The 17,323-nt window shown below is 37.6% G+C and overlaps 1 protein-coding gene across 6 annotated transcripts in view; it reads right to left on the bottom strand.

Annotated features, from left to right (window-relative positions):
- MAPKAP1 (MAPK associated protein 1) overlaps positions 1–17,323 on the bottom strand; it is a 340,916-nt gene that overhangs the window by 69,548 nt on the left and 254,045 nt on the right. The window lies entirely within an intron of this gene.

Below are 17,323 nucleotides of genomic sequence, written 5' to 3' on the forward strand. Positions count from 1 at the left end.
CAGCAAAGAGCAACAGAGATGAGAGGACTCGAGTTCTTTCTGTGACATCTGGGGGGTGGGGGGTGGGGGTGGAGAGAAGAGAGGGAATCACTCTGAGCCTCACTTACCTTACCTATAAAATAATATCTGCAGGGCCTTTTCCATAGAGTTGTTGTGAAGCTAAAAACGAGATAAGGTATACAAAGCACTCTGAAAACTCTGACACTTTAAACGCCAGCTCTCCTTATCACTACAATACAGCTCATCAAACGCTTTCTTTACAATGATCACACATGGCATTTATATGGTGCTTTCAGTTTGCGAAATCTTTTACACATAATATCTCATTTGAGCCTCATAACCCATAAGGCGGGTGTTATTATTATTCCCATTTAACAGATGAAGAAAATGAGGATGAGGGAAGCTAAGGGATGCCCAAAGTCATAAGTATCTGAGGAATTTGAACCCAAGTCTTCTACTCTGTGAGGCAAAAGGCAACTGTTAATAGAAATAGCTGGCATGTTTTTTAGAACTTTTAAGTATTTCACAAAAAACCTTTTTATTCATTATCTCACTAGATCCTTAGAATAGTTCTTTGAGGAAGGTAATACCATTATTTTTATCTTCACCTTAAAAATGAAATTAAGGCTTATAGAAAGAAGTGCCCAACCCTCACAAGGCCCCGTAAACATCAGAGCTCAGACTTCAAACCAGGCGTTCTACAACAAATTTGAGTGGGTTTTGGGGTTTTTTTTGCTACATCACTAAAAAACTCAAAAATTGAGCCCTTTTTTTTTCTTCTTAAAATCAATCTAGACCTTTCATCTGCTATAGATGATTAATTCAAGTAATATTTATTAAGTGCCTACTATATTATATGTATTAGGTTGGGGGGGGAAGAGATATAGATGAATAAGACTTAAACTCTACTATGAAAGTACTTGGGGACTGGAGAGAGGATAAGATTTGAGCATAAAAAGTCACAACACAAAACAGTATATGATGAAAGCATGAGAGATAAGAACTTGGGGCTATTATCAGAGAGATCTCTTCTAGCTAGAAAGAACATGAAAGAATTCACGTAGGTTGTGGCACCTGAGGTGTAATTTCTGAAGAATGGAGAGGGAAAGTGGTGGTAGAATGAGTAGAAGGAATAGGGAATAGGGCATGAGGGTATTCTAGGCATGAGGGTATTCTATGCTTAGACAATAGCCTAAAGAAAAGTGTGAAAATGAAGAATATATTCAGGGAGGAAGTTGGTCACTTGAACTGAAGAACATGGTACATTTTCCTTCCACACAGTTCTTTTGTGGTGGAATATTATTCTTTAATAGACAATGTTTCATGTATGTTAGTTCAATGCTGAGCACAGGCCTGGCATATAGTATGCATGTAATAAATGTTTTTTTTCTCATTTATGCTACCTTGGTGATCATGGGCAAATTTCTTAACCTCTGTGGACCTCTGGCTCATGTTTGTAAAGTGATGAGGTTGGACTAAATGACCTCTAAGGTCCCTTTCAATTCTAATTCTATCATCCTATAATTTTTATGACTGACTTCATTCATTTTTTTCTAAACTAAGTTATCTAAAAGTCAAGTTCTTAGAGGTTTCAAGTGGTAGAACAGCAGCACTAAAAGGGTCTTTAATACACAATGGAAATGAGCTGTAAGAGGCCTTAGAACACAGAATAAAAGGAACAAAGAATTTTAGAGCTGAAGGTGTCATGTAGCACAGAATGTTAGAACTGGAGGATATCAGCCCCTCATTTTAAAAATAAGGAAATTGAGTCCCAGAGAGGGGAAGAGACTAGTCCAAAGTCAGAGTGAATTAGTGTCAATGCTAAGAATGGAACTCAGGTCTCTTCCCTCTTGGTCCTTCATGCTCCATACACTATACCCCCCAGACTTTCCTCACGGCTTTTTCAATAAAGGATGAAAACATGTTTCAAAGTTTATACAGCTTCCACGGAGAGAATTCTTCTCAATTTTCAATGCTCCCAGCATTAGCCAGTTGAGAAATTTAAACTGTTAATACAATAAGGTGAAAAGATACATCTCACCATTCCTTTCCAAGTAATTCATCTTCAGGCAATGTCATCACATATCCTGGCATCTGTAGTCGATCTATCTTATAGATTAATTTCATTAAAAACAAATACTATCTATCTGTTTATGTTGATAGACATTAGAGTCATTTGCTTTCCTCCTTGAGTAATGCTTCATTTGGCATGTTCCTTAGCCTGACTTAAAATTTCCTATGCTGGCCTCTTGGCCCATCAGTGTGCCTGACACTTGGGTTTCAAACAAGGCCCTGTACACCCCCTTCTCTTATTGCTTTGTGCCAACTCTGGGTTGCTGATGCTTCCCAGAAGCCCCAGCATAATTTCAGATTTTATTTTGGGATGTTCTCAAGTGTTCCACTGGCCCACTCTACTTGTCTTTGTCTCATTTCAGTATTTCATTTAATTCCTCTTTGATATGGACTAGCCTTAAGTATAGCAGCAGTGAATTGGCTGCTTCTATGTTTAATTTGAGGGTTACAGTGAGTGGTTCCCTGCTTAAAAAACCCTTATCACTTATCACATGGTATCTTCCATTAGTGATATATTACTTTGGGTTGTGAAGGCCTATTAAAAATGTTTTCTTCTCATAAAAATCACTGCCAAAGAATACTGAGCTAGAAGGACCCTCAAAATAATAGAAAGTTAGAAGCTGGAAGGTACTTTAGAACAAAGACTATTAAAGATGGAAGGTACTTTAGAAGAGAGAATTACAGAATACTAAGCAGTGAAAGACAGAGCCAGAAAGGATCTTAGAATCAGAACAAAAAATGTCAGAGATGGAATGTTAGAGAGATGGGTCTCTAGAACACAGAATATAAAAACACTGAGCACAGAATGATAGAACTAGAAGGGACTTGGATACAATTTAGTCCAAACTCTTCACCTTAGAGATGAGGAAATTGAGACAGAAAGAGCTTAGATTAGCCTACAGTCTTCCCAACTAGTCAGTGGCAAACTTAAGAACAAAAACCTAGTCTGCTGACTTTCACTGTGAAATGTAACTCCCATCACATCACATTTATTTTTTTTTATAAGTTGGAAAGGACTTGAGAAATATCTGATCTAATTCTTTAACTCATACTTTTCCACCAAAGTAGGACAAGAGTGTAAACAACTGGATCTTTACAGTCTTATGTAAGGAGGGTTCATCCAAGCTATATTCATGGAAGATAAGTAACTAAAGATGTAACATGAGGCACCATCCCATTCTAATAAATGAATTGTCAATTAAATGTTTGCTTTGACTTTTAGGTGATTGAGAGTCTGTGATTGTGAGAGTGTGTGTGTGTGGGGTAAGAGGGAAAGGTAACAGTCAACACTTATTTTAAGAAGATGGGATATGAGGTCAATTTCAGTTAAAACAATTCCTTCAAGAAAATAGCTTATGTAAAATGTAATAGGCACATTCACATAAGATGGGACACAGATCTTCAGGCAACTTCTACCCTTTGAAAACAGGCTTCAAAATGTCACAATTGTGCAGAAAGCTACATGACCTCTGCTTCAAATAGAACAACAATATAAGGATGATGCGAGGAAGGAGTTACACTACAGTAAACAGAAAACTTGTTTTGACGTTTTCATGATATATTTATTGTAAAAATACTATGTAACTTAATGGTCTAGTAACGAAATATTGCTCTGGGCACTTTGGGAGAATTTCCAAGTTATAATACTAAAGCAGCATTTTTATGGGCTTTTGTAAACCTTAGGCAAACATTTCTACCCATAAGTTCAAAGGAAATTTTTGAAATTTGTCTTGTGGTTGAAATGTGTTAACTCTGGCCCAATTGATCCTTTCACCTCTGATCTGACACATAAAAGGGCCATAGTGTAGAATTCCAGAACTGCTTGTGAACTATCTGGAAACTGTTTTCCAGCAGTGAATGTCAAGAAAATAGAGAAAAGTGATAAAGTTTGGTTTAGTGGAAAGAGTGCTGGACTTAGAATAATGAGACCTGGGTTAAACTCCTGGGTTGGTCATTGAGAGTTACTTAAACTTTCAGAATCAGTAAAGTGAGAATGATGATTTTAAAAAAATACATTTGTCTTGACATATTTTGTTTTTATGTGGCCTAAATTTCCCTTTGTATCTCTCCCTTCCCCTTCCTACAGTATCATTCTATTTAGCAAAGAATTTTTTTTAAAGAAAAAAAGAAAAGGTAAAAAAATCATTAAAGCTAAAGAATACATTGAAAAAAATCTGAAAAGATAAGCAATGTTCCACACTCATGGATCCTTACTTCTGCAAAGGAACAGAGGGAGGGAGTGTGTGTGTGTGTGTGTGTGTGTGTGTGTGTGTGTGTGTGTGTGTGTGTGTGCGTGTGTGTGCGCTTGTATGTTAAGGATGTTTTCTCATATCTCCTTTAGGTCCACACTTATTCTTTGTAATTGTGTAACATTCATTTTCTATTGAGTTGTTTTCTTTATGTCTGGTAGATATTTTTCCCTGGATCTGCTTACTTTTACTGTTTCAGTTTCTTTAAATTTTGCCATGCTTCTCTATAATCATCATATTTGATATTTCTTATGGAACAGTGATATTTCATTAAATCAGTGTGCCACAATTTGTTTAACCATTTCTTAATTCATAGACATCTATTTTATTTCCAGTTCTTTGCTACCATCAAGAAATATTGCTAAAAATATTTTAGAGTACATGGAGACTTTCTTCTTATCAATAACTTCCTTGAGGTAATGCCTGGAAGTAGAATCTCTGGTTCAAAGAATATGGATATTTTTGTTATTTTATCTATATACTTTCATATTATTTTCCAAAATGGCAATACTAATTTGCAGCTCCACCAACAATGTACTAATGTGCCTATTTCCCCTAACTCCTCCAACACTGTTTATTCCAATTTTTTGTCATCTTGGGCAATCTGCTAGATTTGAAGTAAAATCTTATAGTGGTTTTGTATTTCTCTAATTATTAGTGATTTGGAGCATCCCTTCTTATAGGTGTTAATAGCCTGTGATTCTTCTTTTGATAAATATTTGTTCATGTTCTTTGATCACTTATCTGTTGGGAAAGGTTGAGTGGAAAGTGCTTTATAAGCCTTAAAGTGATATATAAAAATGAACTGTTGTTAATGTTTGCTTCAGTCTCAGATAATGATGTGGTCCCCTTCGCCAAGACTTATAAACCCCTTTATTTGTAACTCTGATTGTTTTCTTTTTTCAGCCTCATCTTGGAGGTCACCCAGTCAAACTCCCTAATTTTTACAGAGAAGGAAACTGAGATACAGAAATGTTAAGTGACTTGAACAAGGTAATACAGATAGTTAATAGCAGATCTGGGACCAAAACTCAAGCCTGCTGAATCTCTGTCCAATGCTTTTTCTACTGAAGTTCCCTTTAGAGGCTATAAAAACCTATGGCCTAATATAAACACAATTATCCTACAGAATATCATTGTTTCCATCCTTACACCTTCAGATTTCTTCAGTACCTTCTACTACTGGCATTTGGACAATGACTTCAGAATGAGGCCAGTGCTGATGATTCTCTAGTGCATACTAGAATGGCTTGGATCATAGAACTATGACTAACCCAAAGAACCCCCTAGCCAAAGTACCTCATGGAATGGCAGCTGGATGCATTCCTAGATGTAAGACTATAGCCAATGCAACAAAAGCATGGAGCTTGACATGGAGGCTATAGACAAAGAATCTTCCTACTTTCTACCAAGTTTATACCAGGTAGTCAGAGTGATCTGCTGGCTGCCTATCCCCTAGAGAATGGCCCTTCTTTTGGATCCTACAGAAACACAAAGGCATAAGGTACCCAGGCCCATAGTACAAATGAAGAAGGTAGTGTAGTCAACTAGCACTGATGGCCCTTACTTGAAGGGGGCACGACAGTGATGGGGGCATATAGTGAATGGACTTTGCCCCATAATCATCTATCCATCCGTCTGTCAACCCATCCTTTCTTCCTTCCTTCCTTCCTTTTCTTTCTTTCTCTTTCTCTCCCTCTCTCTCCTTAAAAACCTCCTCTTAACTCTGATATCCTTCTCAAACTATGGATTCCCTTTCATTGATAAAAATAAACTACCAGAAAGAACCTCTGTTGAGGCAGCCAGCCTGCAATTCTCAAGCAAAGATCCTCAGATCGTTAACCTCGCTGAGCTTCATTTGATCCATCTATACAATGGGAATAATGATTGTACTATGTAGGTCCTGAGGTTGTTGGGAAGATCAAATGGAAAACTGTGTTGGAAAGCACTTAGTAATTGTAAAGCATTATATAAAATAGAAGTCAATCTTTCCCAAACAATTTTTGCCACTGGAATATTTTGGGGCTTTAAATCACAGGCATCATTGAAATCACACCAATTTTAGAAATGATGGGAAATTAGAGATCATCTAGTCCAAAATCTTCACTTTACAGATGAGGGAATGGAGTTCCAGAAAGGGGAAAATAAGCTCCCTACTATCTAGTTCCCACCTATATATATCATCTATTTTATATTATTTTCCTTTCATGCTTACACATATATTCTACACTCTCACCATCCTCACCCTCTTACTTGAGTGAGTTTTTAAAATTCTAAACTTAAATACCAAAAACAAAGCAAAAAAAAAAAGACCATGTCCACACACACAGCAACACACACACAAAAGGCTTTTGTATGAAACTGGGAATAATCTCCATTTCTAACTGCTTGCTTTAAAAAGTGCAGAATAAATTCTATATTAATTTCAAAATACTTCTGTTTGTCTAAGCTTTCTTTTGAATTTCCTTCAAATTTCCTTAAAAGGTTTTTAAAAGAGAAGTTACAATGGTCCTCTTTGAATCAATATTGCCAATCCCTCTTAACCTCTGATCCCTTTCCCCCAACTAAAAACCAAGAGGAAAAAAGAAAAAAAAAATCTTGTAAAAATAAGCAGAGACAAACAATGTGAGTCTATACAATGGCCATGTCCAAAAATGTAGGTCTCTTTTTAGACTTTGTGAGTACTGCATCTCTATCTGGAGACAAGTAACATGCTTCATCAAAGGTTCTCTGGAGATGAGGATGGCCATTGTTTTAATCAGAAGTCTTATCTCTCCAATTTTTCCTTACGATGTTGATGTTGCATAAACTGTTTTTGTGGTGTAGCTCACTTCAGTCTGTGTCAGTTTATAATTCTCAGGGGTCTCTGGGATGGCTTGTTTTGTAGTTTCATACACTGAAATATTCAATTATACACATATACCATAGTTTGTTCAGTCACTCCCTGATTGTCTATGAGTGTATTTAAGGGATCTCTTTATATTTTAGTTCTTTGCTTTTCTTTCATTCCTGAGGTGTAGTCTTCCTTTGAGGACCAAGAAGTTTACTTTGTTAATAACTATTCCCTACCTAGTATTATCCAATCTCTTAAGATCCCTCTCCATCTCTCCTCCAGTATTCATCCCCCTCCACCTTCCACCCTTCACAGCTTTTTCCCTATTGAGTTTGATGTATTTCTATACAAAATTGTGTGTGTGTGTGTGTGTGTGTGTGTGTGTGTGTGAGGTTCACCTTCCTTTGTTTCAGATAAGATTAAGTTCATCTGAGGTCCATTCTCACATGTTTTCTTCCATTTTTAGATTATTCCATAACCCAATTATGAGAAATAGGAAATTCCATTCCTTTCTACACTAATGGATTCATGTGTCCTTCTTTCTCTTTCTCTTCTTCAAACAGAAGCAATCTACCCCCAGGTCCTCTGCTGTTCTTATTTAACCTATTCAGGATTCTTTGAAGAAATTGAGTTTCTGAAGGAACATGTCTACCTCTCTTAGAATACTGGCATGTTGTCATATGGCCTCTTCCAATTGCTCAAATAAATTTACCTTTCTAGGTTTCTCATGACTCTCATGTTTACATTTTGAAGCTCTTACTCGGTTCTGGTCTTTTCATCAGAAAAGCTAGGAAGTCTTCTATACTATTAAAGGTCCATTCTTGGGTGTAAACTTCTCTTTTGCCTTATGCAATATTGTATTGCAAGATTTTTCTATGATTTAACATGCTAGCTGACAGGACTTTTGGGATCTATCTCATCATTTCATAATAGGGACAATGGATATTCATTCATGGAAGAGATGACTTGAAGTCCTTTAGTGATCCACAGCTGCTGGACTGTAGTATAGTAGAAACCCTATGTTTCAAGTTGGAATATATGAGTTTGCCTAATTACAGGATCAAAGGACTTTAGAGCTGGAAGGGACATTGGGGGGAATAAAAAAGAATACTTGGTTTGGAAGTGATCTTAGAATGTAGAAAGTAATAACTGGAAGAGACCTTAGGAGTCATCAAGTCCAAACATCTCATATCATAGTAAAGGAGAACAAAGACCACATGAGTGTTGCTACAGGTTCAAGAGTTAAGTTGTGTGGCCAAGGATTTGAATGCAGGTCTTCCAAATCAAATATTTTCCCACCATCATACAACCTAAACTATCTGTTTGAAATCACCTAACTCTGGGCATCCTCAGCCATAAATTGGAGACAATAACAACACCTGCACAGCTTAACTAATGGGGTTGTTGGATTGAATGAGATATTGGAAGAAAAACCCTATGTAAACAATAAAGCTACAGGAATGTCAGTTACTATTATCAATTTACTACTAAGTACTAACTGCCTATTCTGGAACTTTACGTCAGTCAGATACAGTTGCTAGGGGCTGGGGATACCAAGACAAACACTAAATGGTCTTATCCTTGAGGAGTCTACATTCTACTGGACTGTTCTCCTTGTTTCCTCAAAAGGATATAAACTCAGGATGCAAATGTAAGCATTACGGCTCAGACCTGACACGTTTGAAAACATGATTTTGTTAGCAATTCACCTACTGGTTGCTCATTCTCATAGTGATAATCAATTTTTCACTCATTTTTTAATACTGGCCTTCGCCTGTAGGTCCATGATAGTTTTTGTAACACATACTGTTTCTCTGAAGGCTAAGAGGGCATATAACAGTATAATATAACACAATAAAAATAAATGCTACTATGTGCATGAACAGTGCTGTGTGAGGACTTGGGAGGGATACAAACTTGAACTGAGACAAGATGTGAGCCATATGGAGGGCGAAGTCCAAGAAAAATAACTACCATACACAACATTATATGTTAAGTACATGAGAGCAAAGTAAAGTGCTATTTCAAGGCCAAGGGAGATGGTCCTTACTTACTGACAGGAGGGATGAAGATAGGCTTCTTAGAGGAGAAGGTGGCAGCTGAGTTGGGAGCTAGAAGAGATCCTTCTTCCCTTTTGCTTTGAAGAATACAGATAGAAATTCAAAAGATAAGGAGAGAGGAGGCTATTTTAGACACAGAGAACAAAATGAGAAAAGGTACAGAAGCATCTGTGGGCAAAGAGTCTTACAATTTAACTGAAGAGTATAATATATGGAAGGAAGCAATACAACTTGTAATAGGAACACATGGTATAGTAGAAAGTATATGGAAATTAGTCGGAACACTTGAGTTCTGCCTCTGATAACTTATAAGCAGGGCAATCTTGGGCAAGTCTTCACTTCCCAAGGGCTCAGTTTCCTCTCTTTGTGAAAAGAAAGAATTGGAGAAGATTTGTAAGGTACCTTTCATCTCTAAATTCTAAGAACTTTGTAATAAACATACAAGCAACATCCCCTCCCCTCCCAAAGAGGCTATAATAAGGTCACACTAGAGCCTCCTTACATATCACATACAATTGGTTCCCAGCGGAGAAACAATGTATGATAAAATTAAATACAATTCCTATTACCAAAAGGAGAAAGAGCCAGGCTGATACAACAAACCAATTCTCCTGCCTAGTTAAACTGCAAAACCTTCAGGAAAGGTTTTGAAAGCTTGACCCATCAGTTCTAATTTTTAAAACTTACCCTTTCAGTCAAGGCTAGAAAAAGGCCCATTCCAACTTTTATCTTTAGCACAAAGTGCTGTTATCTCAGGCTGATGTCAGGAGCTCTAGCTCTCTTTCTGCTGACAAGCACAGACGAGAAAGATAAGATTGGAAAGGAATCTCACTTCTCTGAGTAAATAAATAATCAATACTCATCTAAATGTAAATGAGAAGGCATCCCCCTCTGATAACAGGGCTCTTATCAAAGAGCCAATTTTCTGAAGACATTTGGCTTCAACCAAATCACCATCATTCAGCCCCAGCCTAATGGCGAAAAATCGTAACTAAATTGAACCGATCACCAGAGATCAACTAAGTTCGGCCGTGGCCACTTCAGGTTCATGTGTTTGCGAATGCAATTTTGCCCCCATTAACTTTCAATAGCAACGAAGAATATACTGGTCAAGGGGGGTGAATCGGCCCAATAAACAAAGTTAAAAAAGGGGGGAGAAATCAGATTGAAGTCTTTAAGCATAAATGCTCTGCCAACAAACATAACCTTAGCAATCCCTTTGAAAGGGGAATGTTTTGCAAGAGAAAGTTCATAGTGGGAAAGAAGTAGAACATTCATTCACACATAACAATCAGGGCCAACCTTTGATCTTTTTTGTGGAGAATGATAAAACTAGTTTTAAACAAGTATAAGTAAAATAGATACTTAAGCACTTAAATCAGTTTTCAGTAGAGACCAAAGGATCAATTTCCTTTCCTGTATTTGTATCAGGTTTACCTGGGACACACTAGCTTGGTGAAAATGTTATATACCTGAGAAATTCCTTAGGAATGATCTCCTAGGGATTTTTTTTTTTTTTGCATTACCACATCCCCAGAGACCACTTGAGAAATTACAATAATTACTAATTCACCAGCAAAAATAATTCTATTGCAAGTATACCCTTCAGAAAGTATATTTGGTCACTAAAGTCGGTAATCTTTGAATTAAGTATTAGCAGCATAAGGGGCTTTGCTTGGAGAGCACTCAGCTTTAAGAGCTAACAAGTGTAATCTCCTTTGTCCATACGTGAAGATGTTTTTATTTATTTTCCAATATCCACAGGTCCTAAAGGAAGAATACCTCAAGGCATGAGGTCTTTGGACAAGCTTCTCCCTCTTTTGTGTCCCTGGATTTGTGTGTCACACAGTGTTGGAAACTGTCCCCACTGTGCCTGCGCCTAGTCTAAAGGTCTAGCAGACATCCTCTGAGGGCAATAGTCCTTTGCCCCTTTGGACCCACATAAACTAGCTCATAGTTGAATTCATATAAAGATGCATAATAAAAAGAAGGGAATAACTATTTATATAGTGCCTGTTATATGCAAAGCACTGTGCTAAATAAAAAGCACTTTAAAATATTTGACTTTAAAAGTTATTTGATCCTCACAATGACCCTGAGAAGTAGGTGCTGTTATGGTCCCTATTTTATAGCTGAGGAAACAGAGATCAAAAGAAGTTAAGGGACTTGCCCAGGGTCACACAGCAAATAAGTGTCTGAATTCAGTCTCAAACTCTGGTCTTCCTGACTCCTGGTCAGCTACATTGTGTACCCTAGCTCCTAATTACGCTGTCATCAGGATAGGGGGAAAAAGTAGCAGAGAAAAGGAGTTTATAATAACTTCTGAACAGATCTTCCTCCTGCTGTTCCTCCTCTCTCTAATTCTGACCTTCAAACTGATGCCAAAATAACCTTTCTAATGTACAATTTAACTATGTCACTCCCTTCCTCATGAACCTTCAGTGGCTCCCCACCACTATAAGGCTGAAATATAAACTCGTTACTCAGGTAATCCTACATAATCTGACTAGGGCCTACCTTTCCAACCTCACTACTCTACTTTATATGCATAATATACCAAATCCTACAAAATCTGACTAGGGCCTACCTTTCCAACCTCACTACTCTACTTTATATGCATAATATACCAAAGAAAAACTGCATTTATTATAAGAGAAATGCAAATTAACTCTAAGGTTTTACCTGACAGTCAGCATACTGGCAAAGATGACAAAATTTGGGAATAATCAATACTGGAGGGGCTGTGGAAAGACAGGAGCACTAACACACTGTTGGTGGAGTTCTGAATTGGAACTAGTCCAACTACTCTGGAACGCTTTTTGGAATTCTGTTAAGAAAGTAGCTAAAATGTCTATACCCTTTGACCACGAGAACCCAATGCAAAGTATATACTCCTAAGCTGGCTAGAGACAGAAAGAAAAGTCTCCATATATGTACTTCAAACTATTCATGATGGTTCTTTCTATGGTAGCAAGGAATTGATAACCAAGTGACTAATAACTGATAACCAAGTCCCTCAGTGACTAGGGAATGGCTAAACAAACTGGTATACAGATGTAACGTAATATTACTATAATCTCAGAAATGATGAATAGGAAGCATTCAAAGCATCATGGAGAGACTATGTGAATTGATGTAGAATGAGGTAAGCAGAACATAAAAAAAATACACGACTACAATAACATAAATGAAAGAACCCTGCACCCCAAACAACAACAAAAAAAACCCCCTGAAATTAAATACTGTGTAATAATCACAACTTTGACTGTGAAGAAAAGAAAAATTTCCTTCACTTTTTTGAAGAGGTGGGGGACTATGTGTATGAAAAATTGTATACACTGGCAAATTTGGATGGTGTATTCTTGTTTTACTGAGCTAGATTTCCTTTAAAAACAAATCTTTGCTAGAAGAGATACCTCTCTGGGGAGAGGGGAGGAATACATCTGGAAAAGACTGTGATGGATGTATAGACAAAATCTATAAATAAAAATTAAAACTTAATGCAGTACAATGTAGTGAAAACAGAAGTGGCCTGAGAATCTGGAGGCTTCCATCTGCCTTTTAGTTTTGCCACTAATTCACTACATGATCTTGGGCACATCATTTTCCACCTCTGTGCCTGAGTTTCTTCATCTGTGTGGGTTACGTTAGATGATTTCTTAAAATTTCCTTTCAGCCCTAACATTTTCAAACTTCACATTTGGAAATGAGCCTCAAATTCACATCTATCCATTTCCAATACTCATTCCTTTAGGATATGCTGTGTATGTAGCTAAAAACTCTGCAGTCTAGCTACTTGGGTAGCACCTGCAGCTTTGACATTCAATAGAGGCAACACAGTATAGTGGAAAGGGTGCTGAGGTTGAAGTCATAGGGTTCATATTCTAAAATCCTGGTTCAGCTACTACCTGTGTGATCACCTCTGGGCCTCAGTTTTTTTATCTGTAAAATGAGAGGGTTGGGGTAGATCACTTCTAAGGTTACCTAGTTCAAGATGTAAGTGTCTATGATACTTTGAATCAAAAGATATAATGAGGTAAGTTAAAATAAAGATCAGGTAATTTACTCACACAGGAAAAAACCAGGAGAATTAGGTGAGAGAGGTGAGAAGGCAGAAGAGATAGGAAAGAAAAGGCAGAGTTGAAATAGTCACAAAATGAAGGTAAGTAGAAATACCTAGCCACAAACTCCTACAAACAATTCATAACAAGAACCTATCATATAAACAATTATACATCAATATTACCCTATTTTTAGGTTCCACATTAAATGATTTATATATAGTTTAGCTACTTTAATCCTTAGTTTTCAAAGATGTGATTTCTTTGTGATCTAAACTATGCCCATTTTTATTCTTGTTAGCACTTTTTTGTTGCTATAGAAAACACTTACTAGAAATATGTTACAGCTATTACCATGTCATAAAATCAAAAGAAAAAGATTTATGTATTTCTATCATTTCAAATCATATATTAGACCACGCCAAAAGGAAGCAGGGGAAGGCCAGGGACCTGAGGATTTACTCTTTAGGCAGAGCATAGTAGTTCTTTAAATCAGATTTCTTCTGTATAATTCAAGCTGTCAATAGAAGTGGGGTCAATAAGGGAACCAACCATCTCAGAAAGGGGAAGTGGTTCACAAGATATAGCCCTGGTAGAGATGTCTAGGATCACCTAATTTAACCTCCTAATTTTACAGATAAAGAAAAAGACCAGGAGAGGGGAAGTAACTTTCCAAAGACCAAAAAGCAGCCAAGGCAGAATGTGAACCCTGATTCTATGAGTCGACTTAATACTGTTACCCCTGGAAGAATGCACAGAGAAGAGTCCCTGGTGTTTCTGAAATTGATTCCATCATTAAGCAGCTATAGAGTGAAAGACTAAGAAGGCAGAAATAAATAGAAAGGGATCTCTGAGGTAGGGGGAGAATCTTGGCCCCAGTGGGCCATTATTCCCCTAGTTGTCTTCATATGACTATTCCTGTGCTTTGTTAGCTGATGAGTGGGATGACAACAAAGCTATTGGCTCTGCACTGAGGCATCACAAAAGAAGCACTGGACTTAGTGTTAAAAGGCCTAGTTTCAAATTCTAGTATGGAACCTTATTGTGTGGCCTAGGTCAAATCACTCCTCTCTGAACCTTAGAATTAACATTGATGAAATGAGGCTAAAAATCCTTGCATACTCTCTACTTTCTGAGTAGTAGTAGCTATGCAAAATTTAAAGCCCCATGTAAATATGAGTTATTATTATTATTAATGTTGCAGAAGTCTTCCCCTCCTCCCCCAACTCCTTCTCAACAGTGGCTAGGCTTGAGCTAGGAGGGAGAGGCTCATTGTCAGAGCAAAGTTATTAGTCCAAATCCCTTCACCATCCAATCATCTTGAATCTAGCTTCTCCCAAGGAAAACAATGCTCTATGTATAAGAGAAATAAAGGTTTTACTTCAATCCACCCCTCTCAAATTCAGATATCACTTGTTAAAGAGACATTTAAAGGATGGAAACTGTTAACACTGTCCACAAGCATCAGATATTGCCATCCAATCTGTTCTTCTTCACTTCAGCCCCTGTGACATTACCAAATTTTACATACAGTTATCTGTCGCTTGCCCTAGAAATACAGATGGTTCGGGCAGAAATAAACAGTCATTTATTTGAAACAATTGCAAAATAGTTTATGGAAACCAGTGGCATAATGCATTCAAATGAATGCCAGAAGTGGCGGATGGAGAGTCAGGGTGTTAAATCGCACTGCTTAAGAATTCAGCTGGGGGAAACAGATAGTAAATCCAGAGTGACAGAATTTCCAGTGATGGCAAAGGTTTCTGACATCTAGTCCAGTACTCAAAAACTACAGCAGTTCAAACCCATTTTACTTAACACTGCCTTGACAGCCAGTGAAATTAGAGAATTTAGTCAAAATTCCCTAAGTATAAAAGCAACAAACCACCAGAGAGACTTCACATTTGTCTGTTCCTCATTCTCCTCCTGCCCTTTTCCACTTCAGTGTATTTGTGTAGCTTAATGCCCAGGCCTCAAATGCACTCTCTCCTCATCTCTGCTGGGTGAAATCCTTCTCTTTTTTTGAGACCTAAATCAGATGCCACCCCCTCCATGAAGTCCTCCAAGACTCTTTCTCAGGTTAAAGTGACCTTTGCCTCCATTCAGCCTGCTATCAGACTTCTCCATGTATGCGTTATACTCTCCCCTGAGAAACAGTTATTACTTGGAAAACAAAGGCTTGGCTGCTCCTGTCTTTCAACAGTGCCTAGTAATTTAACATACTCAAGTAGCAAGTGTTTTAACTGCTTAATAATGCAAGGTACTGTGCTAAGCCCAGAGGATATAAAGTTAACAGTGAAAATGTCCTACCCTCAAAGAACTTATATTTGGGAAAGGCAGTGAGCAGCAGGAGTAGGTTGAATGGGTATTACAACATGTACACAAGTAAGTATGGTGGAAAGGAAATGAAGGTGGGAGAAAGCACTAACAATAGGGGGATGGGGCAGATCAGGGAAGGTTTTTATAGACAGGCACCCAAGGTGTACCTTGATGGAGGACAAGGCTTCTGAGAAGTAAAAATATAGTGCATTCCAGGCATGGGCAATGAAATGGATGCCAGATATATAATATTTTAGTTTAAAGAATGACTAAGAGTAAAAGGCATCCCCATCCCACCGCACCTCTTTCTATTTGTTGAACCTAGTATGTATGAAAAACAGTGCTTAGCACTGGGAGATAGATGATCACTGCCCTCACTGAGTGTAGAGATTAGAAGAGAGATAAGGCACCAAGTAACCATCTTACTCAACATTAAACTATCATTGCAACAGTTACAAAACAAAATTGTTATGTGAATTTGTAGGGGAGAAGATGCTGCCTTATTCATGGTGAGCATATAATAAACACAGAATTAAATTGTTGCAGTTGAAAAGTGATGGTCCCAACAGAAGCTTCTGGGGATCATACTTAGGGCAATAAATTTCAATATGCCATCAACTTTAAATTATAATAATGGAAGGGAGAGGAGCCAAAGATATAGTACAGAGCCAAACAGAGGCTAGCACAGTAGAATAAGATCTCTGTGAAAGGAAAAAATAGACAGATGTACAATGAAAAACAATGCCTCACTGAGGTTTAATACAAATCACACTGGAGGGATAGGTAGGTATCACAATGCTATGAAGAGAGAACAGAAAATTCTACTCATTATTTTTATCTGGGCAAATTATACTTCACAAGTTTTCTTTCCTTCCATCATTACAAACATGGACTCATTCCCCCAACAGGTATTTACAGTGCCCATTATGTCCCCACACTGTACTAGGCTCTAGGAAGAATTTATTTTTATTTGTTAAATACTTCAAAGCTGTCATTTCATGAACACAAGGGTCTTTCCTTCACTGATGTATATTTCAAATCTAGGTTAGCAGGTAGTTCCTTACCATTTACATGGCCAAAAAATTTCATTCCCTGGTAGTCAATCTTTCCTTCATGAGCCTTTTTAAACTTCATTAGGTTGGTTCTTAAGTGATAGACACAGTCTATTATTGGCTTATTCTCAAAGCCTATTTGATGGAATAGGACCTGCCTGCAAGAGTTTGAGTTCTGTGAGCAAAGACTTCAAGAAGCCAGGATCATCTCCACAACACAGAGGCACTGAAGGCAGTGCTAAGGGGAAGTTTTAAAATTTACTATAAGGAACTGCTGGACGATAGTTATCAGCCTGTTTATTTTTCCTTACATGTGCAGAGTGACAAATCACTGCTGATATGGTGAGAGATATGTGTTCAACAGATTGGAGGGATGAGTACTGGTTCTTCGAAAGTAGCAAAAGACAATGAATACCTATATACAAGAAGTGGAGTAAAAACACTGGTAAAGCACTTACGCCTGGAAAAGGAGAGGGGCTAAAGAGTGAGAATAAAAGGTAACAGTTAGGGTACTCCAAAAGTGCTACATTACCACGAAATTACCCCTCAGTGTTTCCAAATGGAGTCATAATCTCACCTATCCCCTCAATGGTACATTTTCCCATTCTGTGTGATTTTCATCCACGTCCTTCCATCTATCCTCCACAATAAATCTTTATGGCAAGATTCTAATTCT

Source organism: Notamacropus eugenii, chromosome 1 (assembly GCF_028372415.1).
Source record: "Notamacropus eugenii isolate mMacEug1 chromosome 1, mMacEug1.pri_v2, whole genome shotgun sequence".
Lineage (NCBI taxonomy): Eukaryota > Metazoa > Chordata > Mammalia > Diprotodontia > Macropodidae > Notamacropus > Notamacropus eugenii.